The 25,085-nt window shown below is 39.0% G+C and overlaps 1 protein-coding gene across 8 annotated transcripts in view; it reads left to right on the top strand.

The window, feature by feature from the left end:
- Window positions 1–25,085, top strand: part of GPR19 (G protein-coupled receptor 19) — a 67,395-nt gene that overhangs the window by 15,238 nt on the left and 27,072 nt on the right. For 6 of the 8 annotated variants that reach the window (XM_069101514.1, XM_069101508.1, XM_069101507.1 and 3 more), the window contains exons 2-3: window positions 16,885–17,113; window positions 17,975–18,131. The exons of 1 other annotated variant lie outside the window; for it this stretch is intronic. The gene's annotated coding sequence lies outside the window, so the exon portion shown is untranslated. The remainder of the gene's footprint in view (window positions 1–16,884; window positions 17,114–17,974; window positions 18,132–25,085) is intronic. One more of the 8 variants, XM_069101509.1, reaches the window with a different exon arrangement.

The raw sequence follows: 25,085 nt of genomic DNA, 5'->3' as shown, positions 1-25,085 counted from the left end.
TCCAGACTTTTTATGATATCAAAGTGCCCAAGGTTTCCTCAAATATTTTTTTTTTCAGTTAGAATTCAACTTTTAGGAATTATTCTGGGGTAGGGCCAGTGTACAGATAACCCCCCGCCTTCTTTTCTCCAGGCTAAAAATTCCCAGTTCCTTCAACTAAGCTTCATTTCTCATTTGTCATGAACTCAAGGCTTTTCACAATTTTAGTTGTCTTCTATTTTTGCAACTTATCAATGTACCATATGGCCCAGAGGCTCCAACAATGAAATCTAACTCAAGACACTGACTTATTCCAGGTGGTGGGTTATCTGTACACTGGCCCTACCCCAGAATAATTCCAAGAAAATCTCCTATACAAAACTTAGATGTATTTTATGTTTAGGTTCTCCCTAAAATACTTTTAGGAAAAGTATTCAGTACACAGTTTTGTTATCAAGTTGTAATAGGACCTGAATTTCTCTGATGCCACTTCTTTCCTCCCATTCACAAGATGGGAGGCTTTATATAAAAGAAGATAAAGCTGCTCCTGGAACCTGACCTGATTGGACTCTGCTTCCCTGAGAGTTTCCTCATCAGCTAGGTACATAAAATGTCAAAGGGATGTGGAGTCTTGGTCTGTCTGACAATGTGTACTTAAGACCACATGAGTCACCATATCACAAGAGGCCAACCCAAATTTTACTACACAGACCATCACACCTTTCCAGATGAAGTTAAGAGGAGCCACTTCAAGAAAAACTAAGTGCCACTGTGTCCTAATTTCATATTACTGTTTTAGGGCAAGGTAAATCTCTTTTGTTAAGTGTCCAGTGACAGATGAGTACCTCATTTCATCTTAACATTGAATCTGAACTAAGAGGATGCTGGCATTATAGTCATGCCTTCAACATAAGTATAGGACAGCTGTCTGTTCCTTAAACCATAGAAATGGTACAGAATGCAACAAGACTCACAGGTACTCATGAACAGATTCAGAAAACGCCCCCAAAAGTAAAGATAATTTTATGGACTTGCTGAACACTCACTTCAGACCACTAACAAGGCAACTCACAAAAGTTCAGATCCACTGACCAGCCAGGGCACCTGTGATAGGACCATTTGATTTCAAGCTCCTTGAAAGCAGAGACTGCTTTGCCATTTTTGTATCCCCAGTTCCTGACACATAGTTGGTGCTTAATAAATGCTTGTGGGTTTGAATTGATTCACACAACATCTTCCAGGGGTCCTCTTCCCCCTAGTATAAATTAGGCTAGTTTTTCTCTGATATGTAGCAAAGCTGTTGCCTGGGGTTTGATGGGGGGTGGGAGGGAAGGGTGGGTGAAAGCTTATTCTACACTTTCCTAGATATAGCTCTCTGATTTATTCTGGCCATATTGACATGGCTTCCCAGTCATCTAAGGGAACAAAAAAGTCCTATTTGTGGTCAGAGTCCCCCAGACTTGGAAGATGTTGCAAGACATTATTAAATGTTATAACACCCTGTCCTGCTGACCAGATGAATTTCCATATGGAGATAATAAGAGGGTGAGAAGGTTGCATCCACTCAAGCTGAGTGCTGGAATACTGGAGTATCCTTGTTGAATATCCTTTCTATACTGTAGATAAATAAACTTTTTATTAATGGTTGAGTGACCTACAAGTGTCTCATTTCATCCCAACATTGAATCTGAACTAATAGAGTAACAGCATGAGTCATTTCTGCTCTAGCTTTCTTAAATTCTTCAGCCACAAGAAAATCCTGATATTCATATTCTTTGAGAAGCATGCTAATAAGAAAATCTCCTAATGGGCATCTGGTATTTAATTCAGGAACTCTCGAACTTGTAAAGTAACCACCATTTCTGGAAATGTTCACTTCCCAGGATTGTTGGAAACATCCATTTCTCAGGATTGTAGTTGCTGATATGAACTCAGGGCCTGAAAAAGCTGAAAGAAATCGGTTGGAGACTTGAAGCTATTTTCAGACCTGCTTAAGCAAGCCTCTATTACCATTGGGAGGGAAGATTGGGCAGACAACACCTCTATTCCACTATCTTGGAATGCAAAAGGAGAGAAGTACTGGAGTCCTGGGAAAGAGTCCTAAAAGAGAAAGGTTGGGGCAGCTAGGTGGCTCAGTGAATAGAGCACCGGCCCTGGAGTCAGGAGGACCTGAGTTCAAATCCAGTCTCAGACACTTAACACTTACTAGCCATGTGATCTTGGGCAAGTCACATAACCCCAATTTCCCTGCCTTCCCCCCTCCAAAAAAAAAAGAAAAGTAAAAGAGAAAAGTAGAACCATTCTTTACTCAGCTCTTTCTATGAGGTGGGGGAATAAACTCTGAACAAATTTTTATCTTCTGTATTCTGTTTCTAATCATCGTTGAAGCAGCTCCCATTCACTTGGGGGACCAATCAAGAGTTCTCTGTATCATCCCAGCAAATCACATGCCTCTCCTGAAGCAGGGGGCCAGAAGGAATACCCAGTTCTATTGGAGATGTCACGGTTTAGCAATAAACTGTGCAACTGAGAACTAAAATACTGTATTCCAACTGTGATCTGACCAGGGCAGATTTGAAGAGTTTAAGAAGGTTGTGGGACAAGACCATATAGAGTTCCTGTTCTTTCCATTAAAGCACTGTCTTTTAAATAGTTTTATACTTTGTGGTATGTTCTTACCAGATCTTCACAACAACCCAATTAGCTAGATGCTATTATTTCTAACTAAGATACAGTAACTTTAAATGACCCATCTAAGGGCAAGAATTAGTATACCAGGGGTTCTTAAATCTTAATCCAGTATTAATGCTATGATACTCCAAATGGAAGTTGGAGTGAACTGGTAGATTTTTTTTTCTTTATTTAATTTGTTTGTTTTCTTTTAGTTTACAGGATTCAATTCCACAATTTCTTGAATTTCACATTTTGTCCCCGTCCCTCCCCTCCCCCCCATGGCGGCTTATAGTCAAGTATAGAATCTGCAAATACTTTCACGTTATATATTAGTCAGGTTATAAGGACGGATTGTACCAGCTGGAATGAAAAATGGTAAAGAGGACATAAAACCAAATAAGAGAACGAAAAAGATCAGGTATTTTGCTTCCACCTGGATATAAACTTAGTTCTTTCTAGTTCTTTCTCTGGATGCACATATTTCTCTCCATCATGAGTCTTTGGGGATTGACTTATATCACTGCATTGCTGAGAAGAGTCCAGTCTATCAAAGGTGGTCATTACACATACGTTGTGTCTGTAATTGTGTACAAATTTCTCCTGGTTCTACTCTTCTCACTCAACATCAGTTCTTTTAAGCCTCTCCAGGTAAATACGAAGACTGCCTGCTCCTCGTTTCTTGTAGCACAATAGTATTCCATAACATGCATATACCACAACTTGTTCAGCCATTCCCCAATTGATGGGCACCTCCTTAATTTCCAATTCTTTGCCACCACAAAAAGAGCTGCTATAAACATTTTTGTACATATGGGTCTTTCTCCCATTTCTATGATCTCTTTGGGATATAACCCTAGGAATGGTATTGCTGGATCAAAGGGTATAAAAGTATTTATAGCCCTTTGGGCATAATTCCAGATTGCTCTCCAGAAAGACTGGATCAGTTTACAACTCCACCAGCAATGCATTAGTGTTCCAATTTGCCCACATCCTCTCCAGCATTTGTCATTTTCCTGTTTTGTCATCTTAGGAACTGGTAGATTTTCAAGTTGATTTCAAATACAGTATGTTGGTTTCTTTTCTATTCCAGAAAGAGTCGACCTAAAAGGAGAGCTTCACCTGGCTAGAAAGAGCAAAGAATACATTTGTATTTACCAAAACACCAACTTCCAAGATGTACAACTTTTAAGTAATTAAAGTTTAAAACAGCACTAAAACTTTTGGGACATCCTGTATTTTGATATCTGCAGCATTGTTAACAATACAAGTCCTCTGACCTTGAATTTCTATCTCTAGATTATGTCAGACTAATCTGTCTCCTGATGTACTGGTTTCCGAGTTCCATTCATCCAGTCTCATCCACTTAGTTGCAAGCAGCATGACTCTACTATTTCCTGAAATTGCATCCATGTTCTATTCAGTCCTACTTTTCCTACAACTTGCCTGTGTCTTGGTCCATCCTATTGTGCCCTTGGAAATTCCTTCTCCCAAAATCATACACCTTGATACTAAGAGCAGAAAGTCTTGAAATAGCATCAGACAAGATATTTCTTGCAATTGTCTGAGAGATTTTTTTGTCCTCTGGCTTCTACACAAAAGCATTGAATTAACCTAAACATGAAACTTTTTTTCCAGAAATTGGAGTAAGTATGGAATCCTAGCTAATCACCCGAGAAAAAACCGGGAGAGATGAGGCCTTAGCTTTAGGCTTAGCCAAATCTCCTTCCTACTCTCACCTCCTCTGACCAGAGAAGGACCTTCTCAGCTTCCAAGAGTCTAAAGGATATTGGACCTCCTCATGTTCATATCAGTGTGCTATCAGTGTCCCTTTACCGCCTGGCAGTAGTGCCCTGAGCACCCCATAAATGAGAGAAAATGACTTCCAGCAAACAAGTGCTATTTACACACTACCTCCTCGTCACATATACTTTCTGAGCTTGAATCTACTTTTCCCTCAATTCTATATGCTCTAAGGGAGAGTGTATCACAGACTGGTGGGGCATTTATACCAACTGTTCTTGTACAACCTTAGTAAATACTATCCCTTCAGAAAGTAGCTTCATGCTGCCTGACTAAATGATATTCAACTGATAAGTCTTGAGGCAAAATACACTGGTGGGGCTCAAGTCAGTGGCATTAGATAATCATCCTCTGACCCATCAAGATTATCTTTAGAATCCTGAAGGTGTTACATTAAAAATAACATAAGTAACTCTATTTTGCCTTTATCCACCATTTTGTGAAGCTAAGTTTCAGCTTCTTGTAAGTCCCCTGACTTTGGATAAATCACAGTATTATTCCCCCACCCAAAGGTCACCTGACTTAAGAAATGTCACAAAACTACCCTTTTCCCTCTCACCTCAGTCTCCCCCACTCCTTTCCACCAATAAGAAACCAGATTTCTCAATCCCTATAATCCTGTTTTTTAATTCCCTTCAAATTATATATTAACTGTGTAGAAACCAAGGTGCTAGGTCCTTGACTACTGAGAGCCTCGGACAGGGTTTGTTTCTGCAACTGCATACATTACTAAATAAGTCATTCTCTTGATTCTTTATTCCACCATAGCAAAGGGGAAATACAGCTAGCTAAGGTCTAAATAAGGCTTATCAGTGGGAATAGGAAGTGAGTTATAACTTCTACCTCTTCCACTGTCATTCACACTAAAGCTACTCTTCACTCATTCCTGTTCTCCTGGTGCATTGACCCACTCTGGCTTCACTTGCTTTATACTTAACCTTGACCTTGTTGTCTGTCATTTTAAAAATTGATTTAAAAAAATTCCGAACTTTAAGAAAAAACATAATTTCCATACAAATAGGATACCCGAAAAAGGATAGTATATGCAACTATGTATCTGTTTTTAGCTTGGTTTCTTAAAATATATAATAAATTCAATATATTACTTTCAGACTTCAGCTTGTCTGTTTCCTTCCTTCTGTCTTCTGTGTATGTACAAAAAGGTTTCAAAGATCCTCTTTTTGGTACCACTGCTAGTTTTCAGGGAATGAATCTTATATTTTTCCTCCTTGACTTAATTTTCCAAGCGAAAGATAAATTATCTTACATTTTCTTCTCTGTGAGACTAAAGCTATTAAAATATTACCAAAAAGATTACTGCTTGACCTGGTTTTCAGGGAATCCATTTTCTGGATAATGCTTGCCATGTTCTCCTCTGAGCTATTTTTTTTTTTTTGGCGGGGGGAAGCAATTGGTGTTAAGTGACTTGTCCAGAATCACACAGATAGTAAGTGACTGAGTCAAGTTGAACTCGGGTCCTCCTGACTCCAGGGCTAGTGCTACCTAGCTGCCCCACATTTATTCTCTAATTCTTTCCTCTCCTGCTTAAATTTTTTAATCTCTTGCTTCATTTCTTGTAGGTATTCATGTAATTCTAGTGGAAAGTTCATTTTTTCCCTCAAATATTTGCTTGCAGCTTTTACAGTTTACTCTTTCTTTGGGGGGATCTCTAGATTTGCAATAATTTTTATACTGGTCAGTGTTTTCTTTGATTGATTCTTCTTTCCAGCTTTAGTTCCAGAGCTGGGGCTCTAACTTGGTCAGGTTCCATCCCCTTTTTTTGCTTTGGATATGATAGTCTTGTAAGAGTCCTCTGGCTTTTTGAGCTGACCTTTACCTCCCACGATTACCCCCTCCTTGATCTTTAAGGTTTAAATTGCTGAATCAAAGCCCTCTCTCGAACTTCAGGACAGGGTGCTATCCCAATGTACGCACCACCTTTCTGTGTATGTAATGGTTGCTACTGTTGCTAACTACTGTTTTATGGTGCTTCAGAGGTCCATATCCTGGGGCTTTCTGGTCACCCTGGGGCTTTCTTGGGGGAGCCCTCAGTGACTGCTGCCTCAGCACAGACCCTTGTAGGCTACACATATTTCTGGCAGTCTCTGGTTGGTACTGCATGGCTTCCCTCTGTTGGTACTGGCATACCCCCTTTCCTGTTGCCCACAGGGATCCAGCTGATCTCTTGTGCAGCTCTGGGGTAGAAAAAATCATGTATTGTAGCTTCTTATTGGATTCCTTGATCATTATTAGGTGTGGTACAAACTTCAGGGTATTGGTGGTTTGGATAAGTGGGAGCTGAGTGATTAGCCTACCCTTCAGGTAGCCATCTTGGTCAGAAGTTCCCTATGATCTGCTGTTTTAATTTGTCACATAGCCTAGAATCCCTTCCCTCCCTTCTCTTCTACCTTTCCTAACCTACTCTACTCTCTTCCTTCTCTTTTCTTCTTCTCCTTTTGTTACTTCTCACCCCTTTTGCTCACGTTATTCTCTCTCTCTCCCTCTCTCTCTTTCTTATATACATACATACACACATATGTATGTTTAGTGTTGCCTCAGACAAAGTGAGACCTGGGAAAGATTTTAGCTTAAAAAAGCCAAGATCTCCCGCTTCATCTGGGGCCATCTCCAGTTGTTCTGACCTATGTCTTATCACTGAACTCAAATGACTCTAGAGGAGAGAGTGAGGCTGGTGACCCTACACAACCCTGGCTCACTTAAATCCAGTTCACTTGCAAGTCAAGATGTCCTCTTCAAGAACAAAGGACAAAGAACACCATTCCCACCCTCTCTGCTCACATTATTCTCTCTATATTGTCCTATCCTTCTTCCTCCCCTTTGCTGGTAAATTTCTCCCCAATTCAAGTGCCACCTCAACTCTTCCTTGAAACTTTCCCTGATCTCCCTTGTTGGTACCAACTTTTTACCCATGGACTTCACATGCCTCTTTCAAATGCATTCGTCATATAATATTGTATATTACAGTCATCCATGTTTATATCCTATTCCCTATTAGACTATAAGTTCCATGAGGAGAGCTAAGACTTGCTTAGATTTTATTTCTCTCATAGTATTTTGCACAATATTTGGCAAGTGGGAGGAGTTTAATAAATAAAGCTAACTTTGGTCAAGTTACTTCAGGCAAAGAATCCTAATGTCTAAGTAAGATATAAGAAGTAAGTAAAGGATCAACAAGAATGCATGTATTTTGAGAATAGGAAATAGACAAGAAAAACTAAGCCTTCAATCTTAGCAATAATAGTAATAATCTCTACAAATATTGATTTAATATTCAAAATATAGTTGGACAACTTGCATGCCTGAAATTCACAAATGATGTCCATCAGTTCACACTTATTCAACTTCATTATATTCTTTGTATATCCCCTTTCCAATTCTTTCAAATTTTCATCTGGACAAAGTTAGGTTAAAATGCAAAACTACTCTTTTCTATCACCTATGGTTGTTTGAGATGCAGTGTGTCATGGAGTGCCGGCCTTGGAGTCAGGAAGACCTGGTCCTGTGACATGTACTGGCTGTGTCACCTTGGACAAATCATTTAAGGTCTCACTTCTCCAGGCAACTTGTTTCAGATAAATTGTTCTCTATATCTGGTAGATACCCACCCCAATGAAATAGTAAGGCTGCCTCCTCCTTCCTTTCCACTGTGTTTCCAGAATAGCTGCCTGTCCTCATTATACAGAGATTATTTCATAGCCATGGAGATGGCTAGATGGACAGATAGACTGGGACATAATTGGTATAGAGAACTCCCTGATGAAGGAAAATCTCTGCCAATGTAGATTGGTGTCTTCTCTGCAATTTATAGTCTCAGTTTTATAGATCACTGAGAAGTTAAATTCAAGTGGAAAGACTGTTAGCTCTACTGTGAGGAAGACCTAGACTTGAATCCTTCCTAAGATGTTGACTGTGGGACTGCTGAGAAGTGAGTGAATCGTACAGAAGAAAGTGTAGATTATTCTTTTAGGAGTTTGACAGTAAATGATAGAAGAGATCTAAAACTATAACTTTCCTTCTCTCATTCATTTAACAAGCATAAATTAAGTACCTGGGGCAGCTAGATGGTATAGTGGATAGTGTGCTGTGCTTGGAGTCAGGAAGACTCATCTTCCAGAGTCCAAATCTGACAGTAGACACTAGCTGTGTGACCCTAGGAGAGTCACTTAACCCCAATTGTCATCTGGACATATCATACATGTAGATTTTTTGTTTGGCCTTTCCCCCCCTTCTTCCTAGATTGTTTTGCTGAAATTGTAAATATTAAAGACTATCAATACATCATCAAATTATTATTATAAGTAAAATATATGCTCCTTGGGAGCTAGGATTATTTTTTTTAATTTTGTCCCCAACACATTGCATATTGCTTTGTATATAGGACAGTTTATAACTATTTGTTGACATGATTTTAATTAACTAAGAGCTAAATGAGAACTTAGAGAAAACCTAGCCCAGCCCCTCAGTTCTTTTGTTTTTGTTTTTTGCTGGGCAGTTGGGGTTAAGTGACTTGCCCAAAGTCACATGGCTAGTAAGTGTGTCAAGTGTCTGAAGCCGCATTTGGACTCAGGTCCTCCTGACTCGGGGGCCAGCGCTTTACTCACTGTGCCACCTAGCTGCCCCTCCATCAGTTTTGTATATTAGGAAATTGAAACCCAAATAATTGACTTATGAAAGGTGAATCAGAACTCAGATTGAAACCCACATCTTCTGACTCCAAATCCAGTATTCTTTCCATTATAATAGATGACCTTTAAAGAAGTGTTACCTGGGGCGGCTAGGTGGCGCAGTGAGTAAGGAGCCAGCCCTGGAGTCAGGAGGACCTGGGTTTGGATCTGAGCTTAGACACTTAACACACACATACACACACACAAAACTAGCCGTGTAATCTTGGGCAAGTTACTTAACCCCAATTGCCCTCCAAAAAAAAAAAAAAAAGAAGTATTACCTGTATCTCTCCTAACTCTTCTTTTTAAGCACATTCTTGTTCTGTTGAGGTTGGGGGGAACTCAGGTTGACTGAAGTTTGAATTAAGTTGGGGGGGGTTTGTTTTTTTGTCTTTCCTCAGAAGTCACTTTTCTAACTTAGAAACTTGTATCATCATGGTTGTTCTTCACTTTGGTGATGGAATAGAAACAACAATTTGCTAGACCATTCGTGACCACTGGAGGACAGGAAAGTTTTAGTAATAAGACTGCCTGAGGCACAGGAGAGATTATAAAAAATGATCTGCCACTCTGGGGACCGAACACAAGAGGGCAGCAGAAGGTCAAATGAATCATTAATTTAAAATGTCATAATAGATAGATATTTACATAGCACTTTAAGGTTTGCCAAGAACTTTGCAAATATTATCTCATTTCATCATCATGACAAACCTGAGAGGAAGGTGATGTTATTTTCCCCATTTTACAGAGGAGGAAACTGAGGCAAACTGATATTAAATGAGTTGTACAGGGTCACACAGCTGGGAAGTATCTAAGGTTGGATCTAAGCTCAGATCTTCCTAGCTTGGGGTCCAGCATTCCCTTCACTGAACTAGCTACTACCTAACAACGAGAAAATTCCTCAATCTATTGGAATTATAGGGCATTGCACATTGCCCTGTACAAAGACAGCTGAGCAACACAGGAAGTAATCTTGGGTGATTTTTCGTTAAGATTGCAATGTGAAAGGTCATATTGGAGCCTAGCTCTCCCACACACACCAGAGATTATACAGGAATAAGACCCCACATAGACAAATTAGAAAGAAACTCAAAGAGAAAAAGAAATACTAATCCAAACTGCATTACAGAAAACAGAAACAAAAACACAACAGTGAGAATATGTGGAAGCTGGTAGAGGGCTAACACACATGAGCTCGGGTAAATGGGCTGAGATGAACCATTCCAGGGAAGCCAAGCACTCTGAACAAGGGGGTCATAAACAAATGTGAATTCCAATAATCAAGGATCTAAAACTCGCTCTCTACCCTGGCCTCTCAGAACAGCAACCAAAGCCTAAAACCCTGGATCTCCAGTTAAGTGACTCTTTATCCTGTATGTAGCTGGTTTGTATGTCATCTCCTACATTAGACTGTGAGTGTAGTTACATAGTAAGTGCTTGATACATGTTTATTGACCGACTCATCTCATCCTGTTTCCTTCTGAAATCAATTAACTGGAGATCACTGGTTTTATGCTTTGGTCCTTGGAACGGCCCCAACAGAAGACAGCATTGTCTTCCGCCTTCTTTCCTACAGTAACCCCATACCACTCTTGACCAGGTTTCCATGCACCATCTCCTGCTGGGACCCCTTTAGACTGGTCCCAACCTTGCACAGCCCTCCCTCACTCAAATCAAAGTCAACTGAAAGTCATGTCATCATTTCCCTGATGCTGTGATCCTCTTTGAAAATGAAGGACAAACACAACCTGCTGGGAGATCTCACTCCTGCAACAACCCTTCCTTCAGCTTACTTGATCTTAGAACCCAAAATTCACAACTAATAATGAAATCTTTTAAAATGGTAAATGTCACTTTAAATGTAAGAAAAATCATGTCTACAAAACAGCCTATAACAATTTCTCAGGAAGTCCAAGAAGCATTTCTAGAAGTAAAGAATGATCACTGATTTGTAAATGATCTGAAAAAATTATTCCTTAAATCTCAGGGTGAAGTATTGAGATCACTAAGAAAATTGAAGTAGGGGGTATCAAAATATTTAAATGATTTTTGGGTGACCCTCAAGAAAATTAATACTAATAGAAATAGGCCTGGCAAACTGATGTAAAAATATAAATCTAGTGTGCTAACATTGGGTATTGAACTCTACACACTGTATCACAGCCAAGCTGACCAAACTTATGGTTCCCCGTACACAACATACCGCCTTTTTTCTGTGCCTGTTCGTAAGCTGTCTCCCATGTCCAGGATGTATTTCCTCTCTTCTCTTCTTTGCCTCACAGAATCCACTTTCTTCAAAGTTTAGCTCAAGTGATATCTCCTATCGGAAGAAGATTCTCCCAGTTACTAGTGTTCTCCTTCCCAGAAATATAGACAAAATAGACATTAAATTATACCTCCTCTATTTAATTTTCTGTGTACATGGAGCTAGTGTTTGTGAATGTGAAAGACTGATGGATTTTGACTTAGGGCGCATGGGTTTTCAGTCCTAGATCTGCTGCTTTACTCCCTCTGTGACTTTGTGCTAGTTATTTAACCTCTACAGGCCAGTTTCCTCACCTGTAAAATGAGGAGGCTGAACTACATGGCATCTAAGGTCCCTTCTTGTTCTAAATCTTGGGTCCTATGAACCTATGTTGTTTTTTTTCCAAGAGAGTTTATACTCTTGGGCACAAGGACCATTTCATTTCTGTTTTTGTCTTTCTAGCACCAGGTGCTTAATTTGTTGTTGTTGCTGTTAAGTTGTGTCTGGCTCTTCCTGACCCCATTTGGAGTTTTCTTGGCAGAAATACTGGAATGGTTTGCCATTTCCTTCTCTAGCTCATTTTACAGATGAGGAAACTGAGGCAAACAGGGTTAAGTGACTTGCCCAGGGTCACACAGCTAGTGTCTACTCTCAGATTTGGACTCAGGAAGATGAGTTCTCCTGACTCCAAGCACAGCATACTATCCACTATACCATCTAGCTGCCCTCGGTACTTAATTTATGCTTGTTAAATGAATGAGAGAAGGAAAGTTATAGTTTTAGATCTCTTCTATCATTTACTGTCAAACTCCTAAAAGAATAATCTACACTTTCTTCTGTACCATTCACTCACTTCTCAGTTCTTTTTACTCTGGTTTCTGTTGCTGCCACTTGACTAAAACTACTTTCTCCAAGATTACCAGCCTGAATCCAGGCATTTCCTCAATCCTCACCCTCCTTGACATCTCAGTAGCTGGTAATCTTGACCTACCTTCTCCTTCTAGATGCTCTCTCTCTCTGTTTGGTCTCCATGACATAGCTCAGTACTGGTTCTCCTACATGTCTGACTGCTCAGACTATTTTGCTGAATCAACTTCCTCTTTATCATGGGTGTTTCCTAGGACTCTGTCCTGAGTCCTCTTCTTTTCTTTGTATACTCTCTTTTTTAGATATTTTATCATCTCCATAAGCTTGTCACAAATGACTTCTCAGTCTTTATATCCATCCCCACTATCACTCCTGAGCTAAAGTCACTCATTGTCAACTGCTTACAAGATTTGCCTTCCTGGATGCCTTGTAGGAATTTCAAACTCAAGAACAAAAAATAACTATCTCCTCATCCATCCCCAGCCCTATCCCTCCTATACAAATGTATTTCTGTTGAAGGCACCAATCAATAAACATTTATTTATTAAACTATTAGGTTCTACAAAGCACTGTTATAAGCACCACCATCTTCCCAATTAACAAGTTTCATCATAATCTCAGAGTAATACTTGACTTAATCCTCTTCTCTTATCCCCCATATCAAATTAATTGCCAATGTATCTCTATGACATCTTTTCATCTTGTCCCTTTCTCTGCAATCACATAAGCTCCACCTTAGTTCAAACCCTCCCTGCCTCTCTCCTGAACAATAGCAATAGGCTACCAATTAGAATCATTTCCAGTCTCTCCTCCATGAAACTCATTCTCCACAAATTGCCAAAATAATCTTCCTGCCACAATTTGTACTGTGCTTCTCCCCTGCTCAAAAATCTTAAATGGCTTTCCATTATCCATAATATAAAATACAAACAGCCTGGCTTTTAAATGCCCTCCACAATCTCCTTTTCCAGCTAGATTTGATACCACTCCCCTTCAGAAACTCTCTATTCCTGCTAAACTGCCCTATTAGCTGACCCAAAACTTATTCCATCTCCTGCCTCCATGTATTCATCCAAGATGTTCCCCATGCCTGGAATGCACTTACCCGTCATCTCTGCATCTCAGAATACTTGTCTTCTAACAAGGATCAATTCAGGTGTCACCTCCACTTTTCATGAAGACTTCCCTACTCTTACTCCATTTTACCCCACAGTTATAAATACTCTCTCCTCGGGGGCAGTTAGGTGGTGCAGTGAGTAAGCACCAGCCCTGGAATCAGGAGGAATTGAGTTCAAATGTGGCCTCAGACACTTAACACAAAAACTAGCCATGTGACCTTGGGCAAGTCACTTAACCCCAATTGCCCTCCAAAAAGCAAAAAAAAAAATACTCTTTCAGTTTTTCTTGTACCCAACACTTACTTGGACTCCTGATGCATTCCCAAACTGAACGTAAGGTCTTTGACAGCTAGGACTATCTGTTTTTGTCTTTATGTCCCTAGTACCTACCACACTGCTTTGCTTGCAGTAGTCACTTAAGAAATATTCACAGAGCACTATCCAGTCAATTTGCAGTTAAACTAGATTGATTGGGCTGTCCCTCAAAGCTGGCTTTTCACCAAACTTGGCTGCCATAACTATGGCAGGCTCTGCTAGGAACTTCCATCAGTGGACCACCGGTGGCTCTTCCAACTTCCTGAAACTCAAAAGATTAAATTAACCTTGGATATTATTAACCTTGGATCAGGCAAGAATAAACATATCAGAGACAAAAGAAATAAAACACCCTGTGTTCAATGCCACGTGGTGACCAGATGCAGAAGGGCTTCTCCCACTTAGAAGATTTCTACCTTCTCATTAAAGAATAGAAGGAGATGTGGAAGGAGTGAAGGGAGGAGGAGAGGGGAGGGAGACTAGTGGGGAAATGAGTTCCTGCATTTAAGCCTTTTATATGAATCCACAGTTCTAGCTCAGCAACCAATTAAAAGGCTTTTCATTACCATGCAAGTCACAACATACTTATGCTCTGAATCAGGGATAGGGTAGTAGGATAACCACTGCAGGTTATCACATATTTCTGGAAGTAGCCTCCCCAAACAAGCCTCCACTCATATTTCCAGTGGGTAAAACCTTCTGCACATGCTCCAAGGATTGAACTTTTATTGTCCAGTTTCCCCTCCCCCTTACATTTGTGTTATTGAATCTGTCTTGAACTGAATCCACCAAGACCTAACTAAATTAGTCCAGCAAATTTACTTCACTGTGCCCAAGGTCTTAGATTACTGTTTCAAACGAGGTGTAAATCTCATCCTGGTATGGTCTGTGGGTCAAAATCCAGCTGCCACCTGTTTCTGTGAGTCCAATAAGCTAAGAATGGTTTTTAAATTTTTAAATGCATTAAAACTTTATTCCAAATGTAAAAACCATTCTTAGCTCATAAGCCTTAACAAAACCAGACATCAGGCAGGATTTGGTCTAAAGGCCATAGCTGAACTTCTATTCCACTAATCCAAATCCCTGTCATAGCTATTGAAAACAGCTATCAGCAATCAGTGGTCTCACTAGGTCTAAGTACCTCCATGCCTCAGAAATCTACTAATCAACAGCTGTGTTACCACAGTAAGTATATCTTGATCATTTTGAGAGTAGAAATCCCATCCTTGTTCAGTCAATGAGGGAATTCTGTGAATTTCAGGTAAAATTGTACCAGAATTAGAAAGTTCATTTGAGTACTTTAAAAATTGGGCTTATTGGACAGGGTAAAGATATAATAGAGGCTTATCTTAGACTCTCCTGTCAATGACTATCCTTATGGAGCATTGGCAACTATCCTCTCGTGCTGACATTTTCTATAAGGTACATTTTATACACATTTCTAATTGTACTTTTTTTTCCTAGCTGTATCAGGGGTAAAGGGAATGTGTTCTCTAAGAGCTATCACTTTTTCCTTTAGCTCTGGAATCAGTCACTTGGTATTGTTGAACACAGGAGGGTGGAGAGAAGAGACAGACTATATAGTAAATAATACTAGAGGATAGCAGTGTGGGTGAGGAGGAAGACAGACAATCCAAAAAAGCATTAAGTCTCCAAAAACCTGTGAACATAAAAGTTAATAAATGGTAAAATAAGTCAGTTAAATCAGTAACAGGAAAGATTATTTTTGTGGGAAGGTGAAAAGAACCATTCTGGAGGTCTTAAATTTCCTTCCTTGGGAACTTTTAATTACATACACCCAAACTAGGACTGCTGCTACTCAAGACTTCACCAAAAAACTCAGAGATCCACTTAACTCTTTTCTATGCAGACACAACCTAAATAATCCAATCTAATAATAATCTCTAAGCATTTTTAAAAGTACCTGAGTGTAAATAAAGAACAACTTTACAATTTGACTTATTCATTCTATCTAGCTCATTTGCCTATATATATATATATATATATATATGTATATATATATATATATATTTAGGCAAAAGTGAGCATAGGATTAGAAGTAGGGGACAGGATAATACATTTTTAATATGATTTCTGTATTGGCTGTCTCTATGGCATGTATGATATCTGTATGTCCAATTCTGTAAATTACTGAGAAATTATACTAATTTGTGTTAAGTGTGGAGATTTTTTATGAATACAAGGAAAAAGGACTGGGGAAATTTATAGGATTCAAGATCCCTTTCACTGAATGTCTTTAAACAGAGGTTATATAATAACTTTGTCTTGAGTTGTACATGGGATTCATGATTTGATTAGATATTGGGATAGATAGCCTCTGATGCTCTGTTTTAAAAATAGATTTTCTTAAATGTAGAACAAGCCAAAATGGTATGTTTTGTATATTTTAGAATGCTCTACTGAATGGATTTTGCTTTTTAAACTCTTCTTTTAAATAACAAAATTACTTTTAGAAGAAGGTACATTGAGCCAAGTGTGATTTTTAAAAATAATATATGAAAAGAATACATTCAGCTGGGGCCTGAATTTTTACAAACCGAAAGGTAGTATTTTCACAACAAAGTTAGTATTTTCCCCAAATGTGTATGCTTATAATTATCTTCTAGTGATTAGAGGTGAGTCAAGTGTCAATCTTAAAGAAAATGGCAATTCTTTGTGCCTGATTTTTGACAAGTGAGATAGTCCAAATGACACCTAAAAGAGTACCTTTCTCAAATTTAAATTTTTTTATATATTTAATATTTATATTTTAATTTTAATTCAGTCCTTCATTTAAAAAAAACTAGCAGCTCCTACAGCCAACCTTTTTAGGGTATTTGTCATTTATTGAAGAAAATAAAATTATTATCATTCATTCATTACATATCACATGCTAAGCTTTAAGATGTCCAGATACTCCACTCTGGATAGCAATCTATTTCTCATGTTCTTTCCAGGATTATTTTGTGAAGCTAGAGCTTTCATCCATTTGCACTGTTTTAAATAGCCTCTCTAGGTTAGAAGTGATGGGGGATGGGGTGAGTTAAGTTCGAAGTCTCCATATTAATTCTGAAATCTTTTCAGGGTATAGGGTCAGTAACAATCCAGTAGTGAAAGGGCCCATTTGGTAAATTTGGCTCTAAGAATGTTAATTGAAAATTCCCTTCACCCATTCAGTCCTTTTCTCTATGCCTTTCTTCAGTTGCTGGGGTCCCATGGTGACCATCATTGAAAGAAATCATCCTCTTCAGCAGTTACACAACACCATGGCAACTGGGACATCAGCTGAGCTGGAGAGATGCTAAATACACAGCTAGAGGCTTCCTTCCTACTCTGTAAATCCTACTCTCTATGAGGCCCTAGGGAAGAGGATAAAGACTCATAAATATGCAAAAGAACACATCTGTTCCTATGTACATATATAAACATATGTATGTATACAAGAATATTGATGTAAATCTCGATTTATTATTATACCTATCCCCTATAAAACCTCCCCTGCCCCACAATCCAGGCCAGATATTTTTAAAGTTTCAATGGGAAAATGCAGTGGGGAGGAGGATCAGATGGGGGTTGGTTGAGGGGTAGGGGAGGGGAGGAGTAACCCTTGGTTCAAAGGGAAATCAAGCACATTGTGTTGCATAATCAATCAGTTAATGGGAGGGGAAGTCAGAATCCTAAATATATGTCCTGACTTGTGGTTGCATGCAGGGCAAAAAAACCAAATGATGAAATCAACTAATTCCTTTAATCACCTCTGGGGCAGGTGGTACAATGCTGTCCTTGGTGCTGAAGATATTGTCCTTGGGGTGAGACTGTTCTGAGACAAATTAAGGAACATCTTTCCAGCTCTCAAATAAGAGTTAACTATTCTCTTCAATGGTCAGATAGTCTTCATGGGGATTAGAGAGTAGGATGGGATAATGATGGGAAAGAAAATACTATTTTCATCCCAAACTGAAAATCTTGGAAAACCCAGATGAAAACCTGAGATGGAAAACAGAAAGGGATTGGGGCTTTTTCGTGTATGTTCTAGTAAACGCTTCCTTTTTTATGCTGATTTTCTTGCCTGGAACCAACCAATCTAGTTCAGATATTTCTGCTGCTTTGTTGCTGAAAGGAAGGGGGTAGGGAGATGGTTAGATTCTTCCACTAAGCCACATGATCGATTTCCCATGTGACACATTCCAGAGCCCTGGAAAGAAAATGGGAGGGGCTCTAAGAGTGGGGATGGGGGCGGGAGGATGGTTTAGTAGTCAATCCTGCAAAACGTCATCTTGTCTCTATACCAGGAAGCAGGCAATGAGCCAGGGGAAAGGCAGAGAATAGACATGACTGTGCTCCAGAGCTTCTCCCGTGATCTGTGGCTTTTTCTAGACTCTTGTTCAAGGGGAATTACTGGCAGAAAACACCCAAGGAGAAGACATCTGAGATCAGATCATGAGCAAGGTAGGTAATAGGTACCCTGCAACAAAGGGACTAAAATCTCTTTCAGATGACACAATGTATTCTCTTCCCCCCCCCCCCGGAAATTTGGAAATTGAGACCTAGTTGGGTCCTGGTTAGGGTCATTTAGACTGGAGATTTTATATGAAACAAAATAAATTAAGGAAGGCTTCTATTGAGAACACATTTGACAGATTGTATGGGAAAAGCTGAGCACTTGTTTCCTACAGAAAAGGAAAGAATTAGTTTTTATTGAATCCTAGAAGGTATATGCATGTGGGGGAGAGGGGACAGAATCACATTGATGAAACCTAATTTTCTTTGCAGTGAAATCTAGTATCATCCTTTTTATCTACTCAATTCATGCTAATGTTCTCAGAGAATATTGACAGTTTTAGGTTATTTAGGCAGATATGAGATAGCCTTTTGCCTTGCAATTATTCTTGTCAGATTTTCAGTAATAAGAGTTATACTTTAGGCCAACTCTAAATATTATACTATATATTATATATATAGTATATATATAGTATATATATATTATATAATATATTATATATAGATAGATATTATACTAATAAGAGTTATACTTTAGGCCAACTCTGAAAGGAAAATTAGAATGTGAAACATTAGAATAATACAACTAAGGAGATCACTTAGTTCTCAGAAGTGGAAAGGCTATTTGCAACAAGAATCTCTGTAGACATTAACCTTAGGAGATCTCACCGTTTTTACACAGCACAGTGTGAAATGGAGAATTGGTAATCACCAGGTTATTTCAAATGATATATAGTCAATTTGGCCGATTTAGGATTTATAACTGGTTGATCTGCTTAAAAATGCCTAGAGCAGCATATAGACTAGATTATGTTGACTGCTAATTACCCCCAGGGGTTGCCTACATAGCCCCAATCACCTAATAATTGGCAACCTTTTCTTTCCTTTTGTGGTACCATGATAACAAAGTGCTTTAAAAAAAAAAGTCTAGGAAAATGAAAATCTGGGCAAAGATCACAAGTTTTCTTTATCAATCAAAAAGCATTTATGAAGTGTCCACTATGTACCAGGAAACATGCTAGGTGCTGGGAATACAGATGTAATGAATGGCACATTCCCTGCAGACACATAGGTAACATTCTAATGGGAATGAGAATAAATTAATAGAAAAATATATACAGAATAAACCCAAACAAATACAAAATAGTTAAATATTAGGCGATTGGGGAGAAAGGGCATAGCAGTTAGAGGAAATCAGGAAAGCCTTCATGTAGAAAGTAATATTTGTGCTTCATCTTGCAGGAAGACAGGGATTCCATGAGGGAGGGGGAGGAGGCTGAGCATTCTAGGCAGGGAATGCTAGAACTGAGGCTTGAAGACAGGAGGTGGGAGATCCTGTGTGAAGAACAAAGAGGTCAGTTTGCCTGAAAAGAAGAATGTGGGAGGGGGGAGAAATGCCTACTGAGGCTGGAAAAATAGGCTTGAGCCAGATTGGGAGGGGCTTTAGAAGCTAAGCAGAAGAATTTATATCTAATCTTATTTAATTTTAGTCAATAAGGAACCAATGAAGTTGATTAAGTAAGAGAGTAACAAGATCAGAAGGGTATTTAAAGAAAATTACTTTGTCAACAATGTGTAGGATGGACTGGAGCGGTGAGAGACTGGGGGGAGAAAGACCAATCAGGAGGCTATTGAAATAGTACAGGTGAGAAATAAAGAGAGCCTGAACTAAGATGGTAGGGTTTTCTAGTAGACAGAATGGGTTGGATGCAAAAGATGTTTTAGATATAGAAACAGAAGGATTTGACAGCTGATTGATAGGCAGACTAGGGAAAATGAGGTGTTAGGGCAGCTAGGTGGCAGGGTGGATAGAGTGCTGGGCTTGGAGTCAGGAAGACCTGAATTTAAATCCAGCCTCAGACCTTGACTGGCTGTGTGACCCTGGACAAGTCACTTAACCTTTCTGCCTTGATTTCCTCCTCTGTAAAATGGAGATAATAATAGCACTTATGTCTCAGAGTTGTTGAGAAGATCAAATGAGATAATAATTGTAAAGCACTTAGTACACTGCCTGGCATGTAGTAAGTGTTATATAAATGTTAGTTATTATTACTAATGCTGAGATTATAAGCCTGGGAGACTGGGAGGAAGGTAGTGCCCAATATAAAAATTCTTAAATTTGGAAGAAGAAAGAATTTGGAGAGGTAGATAAAGATAATGCACTCAATTTGGGACATGTTGAATTTGAGTGTCTCTGGGACATTTAATGCAATCTTTTAAAAGCCATTCCACATTTAAAGACCAGGTAGCTTAACTAGATTTTCAGTAAGGGTACTAGTTTCTGCAGTTAAATAGTTTACAAATCTAAACACATGAAATATGTATTAAATCTACTATTTAGCATTTGGGTTTGTTGTTGATTTAAAAAGGTAAACCATTATTGTGTTTTCAAATAATCTAGTATTTCCATTGATAAAATAAAAGATTTTTATGTATAAGTGAGCTAAAGAAAAAGTTTTTCGATGTTTCTCTTTCCTAGCCCTTCTCACTATTTAACCCTTTACATCTGGCTTTTGACCTCCTTCAGCTGAAAGCGACCTCTCCAAAATTCCAAATCAGTTTCCCAATTGCCAAATCCAATGCCTTTTTCTTAATCTTCATCCTTCTTGACCTCTCTGCAGCATTTGATACTGTTGACTGTTCTTTCTTGGACACCCTCCTCTCTAGGTTTATGTAACACGATTCTCTCTCTCTCTCTCTCTCTCTCTCTCTCTCTCTCTCTCTCTCTCTCTCTCTCACCACTTCTTTCTCCCCCCATCTCTTTCCTCTCTCCACTCTCTTCACTCCCCTCATCTCCCTTTTTCCTTCCTCCTCTCTCTTTCTCCCTTTTTCCCTCTCCTCTCCCTATTCCCCTCTCCCTTCACTCTTCCTCTTCCCCCACCTCCATTGGTTCCCTATTCCCTCCAACATCAAATGCAAACTCCTCTATTTGGCATTTATAGCCCTTTACAACCTGCTCTGACCTACTTTTCCAGCCTTTTTACTACCCTTAACACAACCCAAGGTCCAGACAATTGGCCTCTTCCTGTTCCTCACACACAGTATTCCATTCTCTTTCTCTACATCTTTATACTGGCTATCCCCTGTGCCTGGAATGCACACCCTCCTCACTCCTATCTCTTAGAATCCCCAGTTACTTTAAAAACTTAGCTCTAGGGGCGGTTGCAGTGAGTAAGAGCGCCGGCCCCAGCGTTGGGAGGCCTGGGATCGGTTCAGGCCACAGATACTCGGCACCCACACAAAAAATAACTGGCTGTGTAACCTTGAGCAAGTTACTTAACCCCGATTGCTAAAAAAAAACCAGCTCAAGTGCCACCTTCTACAGGAAGCTTTCTTCCCCTAGCTGCTAGTGCTTTCTTCTTCCCCCTCTAAAATTTTTAACCTACTCTTTATTTTGTATACTGAACATTTTATCCATAATTTTATGAATATATTGTCTCCCCTGACAGAACATAAGCTTCTTAATTGTAAGGAATGTTTCATTTTTGCCTTTGTAAGCCCAGAATCTAACAGGTGCATGATAAATAGTCGGTTCTTAATAAATGTTGGTGAATTGATTGATTGATTGTACTGTCAGACCCAGACTTTTGTGAGAGACTAAAGCCGTCTACCATCCCCCTTGATAAAAGTGAATTTTCCTGACATCCATAGAAAATACGGTGTGTGTTGGGTTTATCCTGAGCATACTGAGCAAAACCAGTAGATCTACATATGAAAGAAAAGGAATAGACCATATCTCAAGTTATTCTTTACCAGGATACTCTGCTTCTGTCTTTCCCAAAAGGAGCCTCACTCTAAAGCAGAAATCCTTGCCCTTGTTTGTGCCACAGACTCCTTCATTAGTCCAATGAAATCTCTGGACACCTTCTTAGAATAAAATAAAATATGGAGAATTTTGAAAGAAACCAATTAGATTGAACTAGTTATACACACACAAACACACACAGGTTCATAGAACCCAGATTATGAATCCCTGCTCTAAGGTCTCATCATCTTCCACCCTAGGCCAAAAATATCCCACTCCTCTATTCACTAAATTCCCCACTAGAGCTTCATTCTCTCCACTTAAAGATGAAAAAACGCCATAGGTTTGGAACTGAAAGGGGCCTCTGACACCATCAAATCCAACCTCTTCCCTTTATAAATTAAGAAACAGGCCTAGAAAAGTTAAGCAACTTGTCCAACAAATACAGGTAGTTCTAGAGAGCTGCAGTTCTTTAAAGTCTTATCCTTAGTGTGACTGAAGTACTTGACCAGAGGTTTTGATGAGTGCATAGGAGACAGAATAAGGAGACTGGGGACTTGAATATGAGAATAAGTGACTCTGTTGAAAGTTTAAAAAAATACACAAAATGTGACAACTAGGACAATGAAGATCAAATTTGCCTTGCTCATAATTCTGCCCAAGGACCACCCTGCTGCCCCAGATGAGTATCTTTCTCTTTCTAGCACCCTCTCTATAATTTGTCTCTCAAATGTTTGTCTCATACTTTACTCCAAAAGTTTATCAGTTAATCTGAGAATCTCAAAGTTGTAAGAGACATCCATGGTCAATGACTAGTCCAACCTACACCTGAACATGAATTCTCTTTATAGTATACTCAAAAGGTGGTCATCTAGCCTCTGCCTGAAGATGTTCGGTGAGGGGGAGACTTTGCTCCCCCTCTTTGCATTTTCTCATCATTGCTTTTCTAGTCCTGCCCTCCAGAACCAAACGGAACAATCTGATCTCTTCTATAATACAACCCTTAAAATACTTGAACAGAGCCATTCAGTCTTCCACTGAGTCTTCTCTAGGCTAAATATACCCAGTTCCTTCAACTGATATTCATATGGTCATTGCCATAAGGCAGTTCACCCTTCTGAGAGCCTCCTTTGAACTTCAAAACTATGGTCACTTGACCTGAACACAGTCCTTTACATGGAGGCAACATGGCGTCATGAAAAGAGAATTAAATCTGAATTCTAGAAGACTGAGATTCAAATCTCAAGTCTACCACCTACTACCCTTTGAGAAAAATCACCTAACTTCTCAGTTTAGTCATCTGCAAAATAAATAAGGCTAGACTAACTGACTTCTAAACTCCCTTCCAAATCTAAATATAAGATTCTGTTGCCAGGACAGAGTATAACAAGACTATTACCTCCTAATTCCTGTAAGCTATTTCTCTTAATGTAGCCCAAAATTGCATTCAGATTTTTGACTGCCACACACAATATAAACTCAAACTGAGTTTTCAGTCCACTAATCAATCACTCAATCACTTAGTCAGCAAGCTAAGAGCTTATAATACTTACACTGTACTACAAAGAAAAAGTGAAAATAATCCCTTCTCTCAAGGAATTTACATTCTAATGGAGTAAACAAATATACATAAATGGACATATATACCAAAACCCCCATATCTTTTTTTCATATGTCTCACCATACCACATCTATTTCTTATATTTGTGAAGCTGATTTTTTGAACCCAAGTGTAAGACTTTTTACTTACCCCTATTAAATTTCACATTATATTTGGCCCAGTGTTCTAGCCTAGTTTGTTTTATTTTTTTTTGATCTTTCCTCTTGATCTGTTAGCTCTCTTTCCCACCTTTATGTTATCTGCAGATTTGATAATCATTCCTTCTTATGCCTTGATCTATCCAAGTCATTGATTAAAGTGTTAAACAGCCATAAATATTTATTGAACAAGGCCTGAGCTGATAAATCTGCTATTTCCATTGAGCAGGTTGGAATCTAGCCCTAGGAAGACTTGGAGAGTATTTGGTGGACACTGTCAATAAAGTGAAAGTTACAGTCAGATGTGAAGATAAACCAATGGCACCCAGCAAGTGCTTTGCATACAGTGTGGGGGCTGGGAGTAGGTGGGTGAGGATGGTAAATGTTTGTTGAATAAATATTTCAGTGTGAATGAAGACAAATACAACTGGATGAACACCTAATGAATTAATCTGAATTCACTATATACAACCAAAATAGCTTCTAATACTACATATTCCTTCAATACAGGAGGTGTTCAATAAAAGTTTAATGAAAGAAAAAATATAAGAAAAGAAATCATGGGGTCAAGTCCACAAGATGAAAGTGATTTTATCCATGTGACATTTGGAGACATTCTTTTTTTTTTGTCATTTCTTGCACATCTACAGGGAGAGAGGGATAAAAGAGATTATAGAATCATAGAGTCTCAGAGTTGGAAGTTACCTGGAAGAAGCTACCAGTTCAAACTCCTACCTAATGCATAAATCGAATCTATAAAAACTGTCTCAAATGATGGGGAGCTCACTAAACTGACTAAAATCCATTTCTGAATATCTGTAATAACTAAGAAGATTTTCCTTGTTTGGACCTATACTCTGCTTCATTACAATGAAGGATGGAAAAGGCATGTATTAAGTGCTTACTATGTGGAAGGCACTGGTCTAAGTGCTTGGGATAGCAATACAAAAGAATGATACTGTCTTCCCTTAAGAAGCTTATATTCTAGGGGAGGCTAGGTGGTACAGTGAATCAAGTACCAGCCCTGGAGTCAGGAGGACCTGAGTTCAAATCCAGCTTCAGACACTTGACACACTTACTCTCCAGTGTGACTTTGGGCAAGTCATTTAACCCCAATTGCCCTCCAAAAAGCAAAAAAAAAAAAAGGATCTTATACTCTAATGGAGGAAAACAGCACTTACTGGAGAATTGTGGGCAAGGAAGGGTGAAATCACTCGGCTGATGAGTAGAGCCACAGGACAGTCTTTACTAGAAGCAATGAAGATAATTTTTGTAAAAAGTGCCTAGCACATAGTAAATGGTATATAAATACTTACTCCTTTCCCTTTACTGCCAGTTGTAGTATTGATCTGATCACTATTCATGGAACAAGAGGTAGAAAGGGGCATGGTGTGGGGGGG

Source organism: Petaurus breviceps, unplaced genomic scaffold (genome assembly GCF_028583685.1).
Source record: "Petaurus breviceps papuanus isolate PSGF00001 unplaced genomic scaffold, PetGlider_PUasm1.0 470, whole genome shotgun sequence".
Lineage (NCBI taxonomy): Eukaryota > Metazoa > Chordata > Mammalia > Diprotodontia > Petauridae > Petaurus > Petaurus breviceps.
This window is presented reverse-complemented; position numbering and strand designations above follow the sequence as displayed.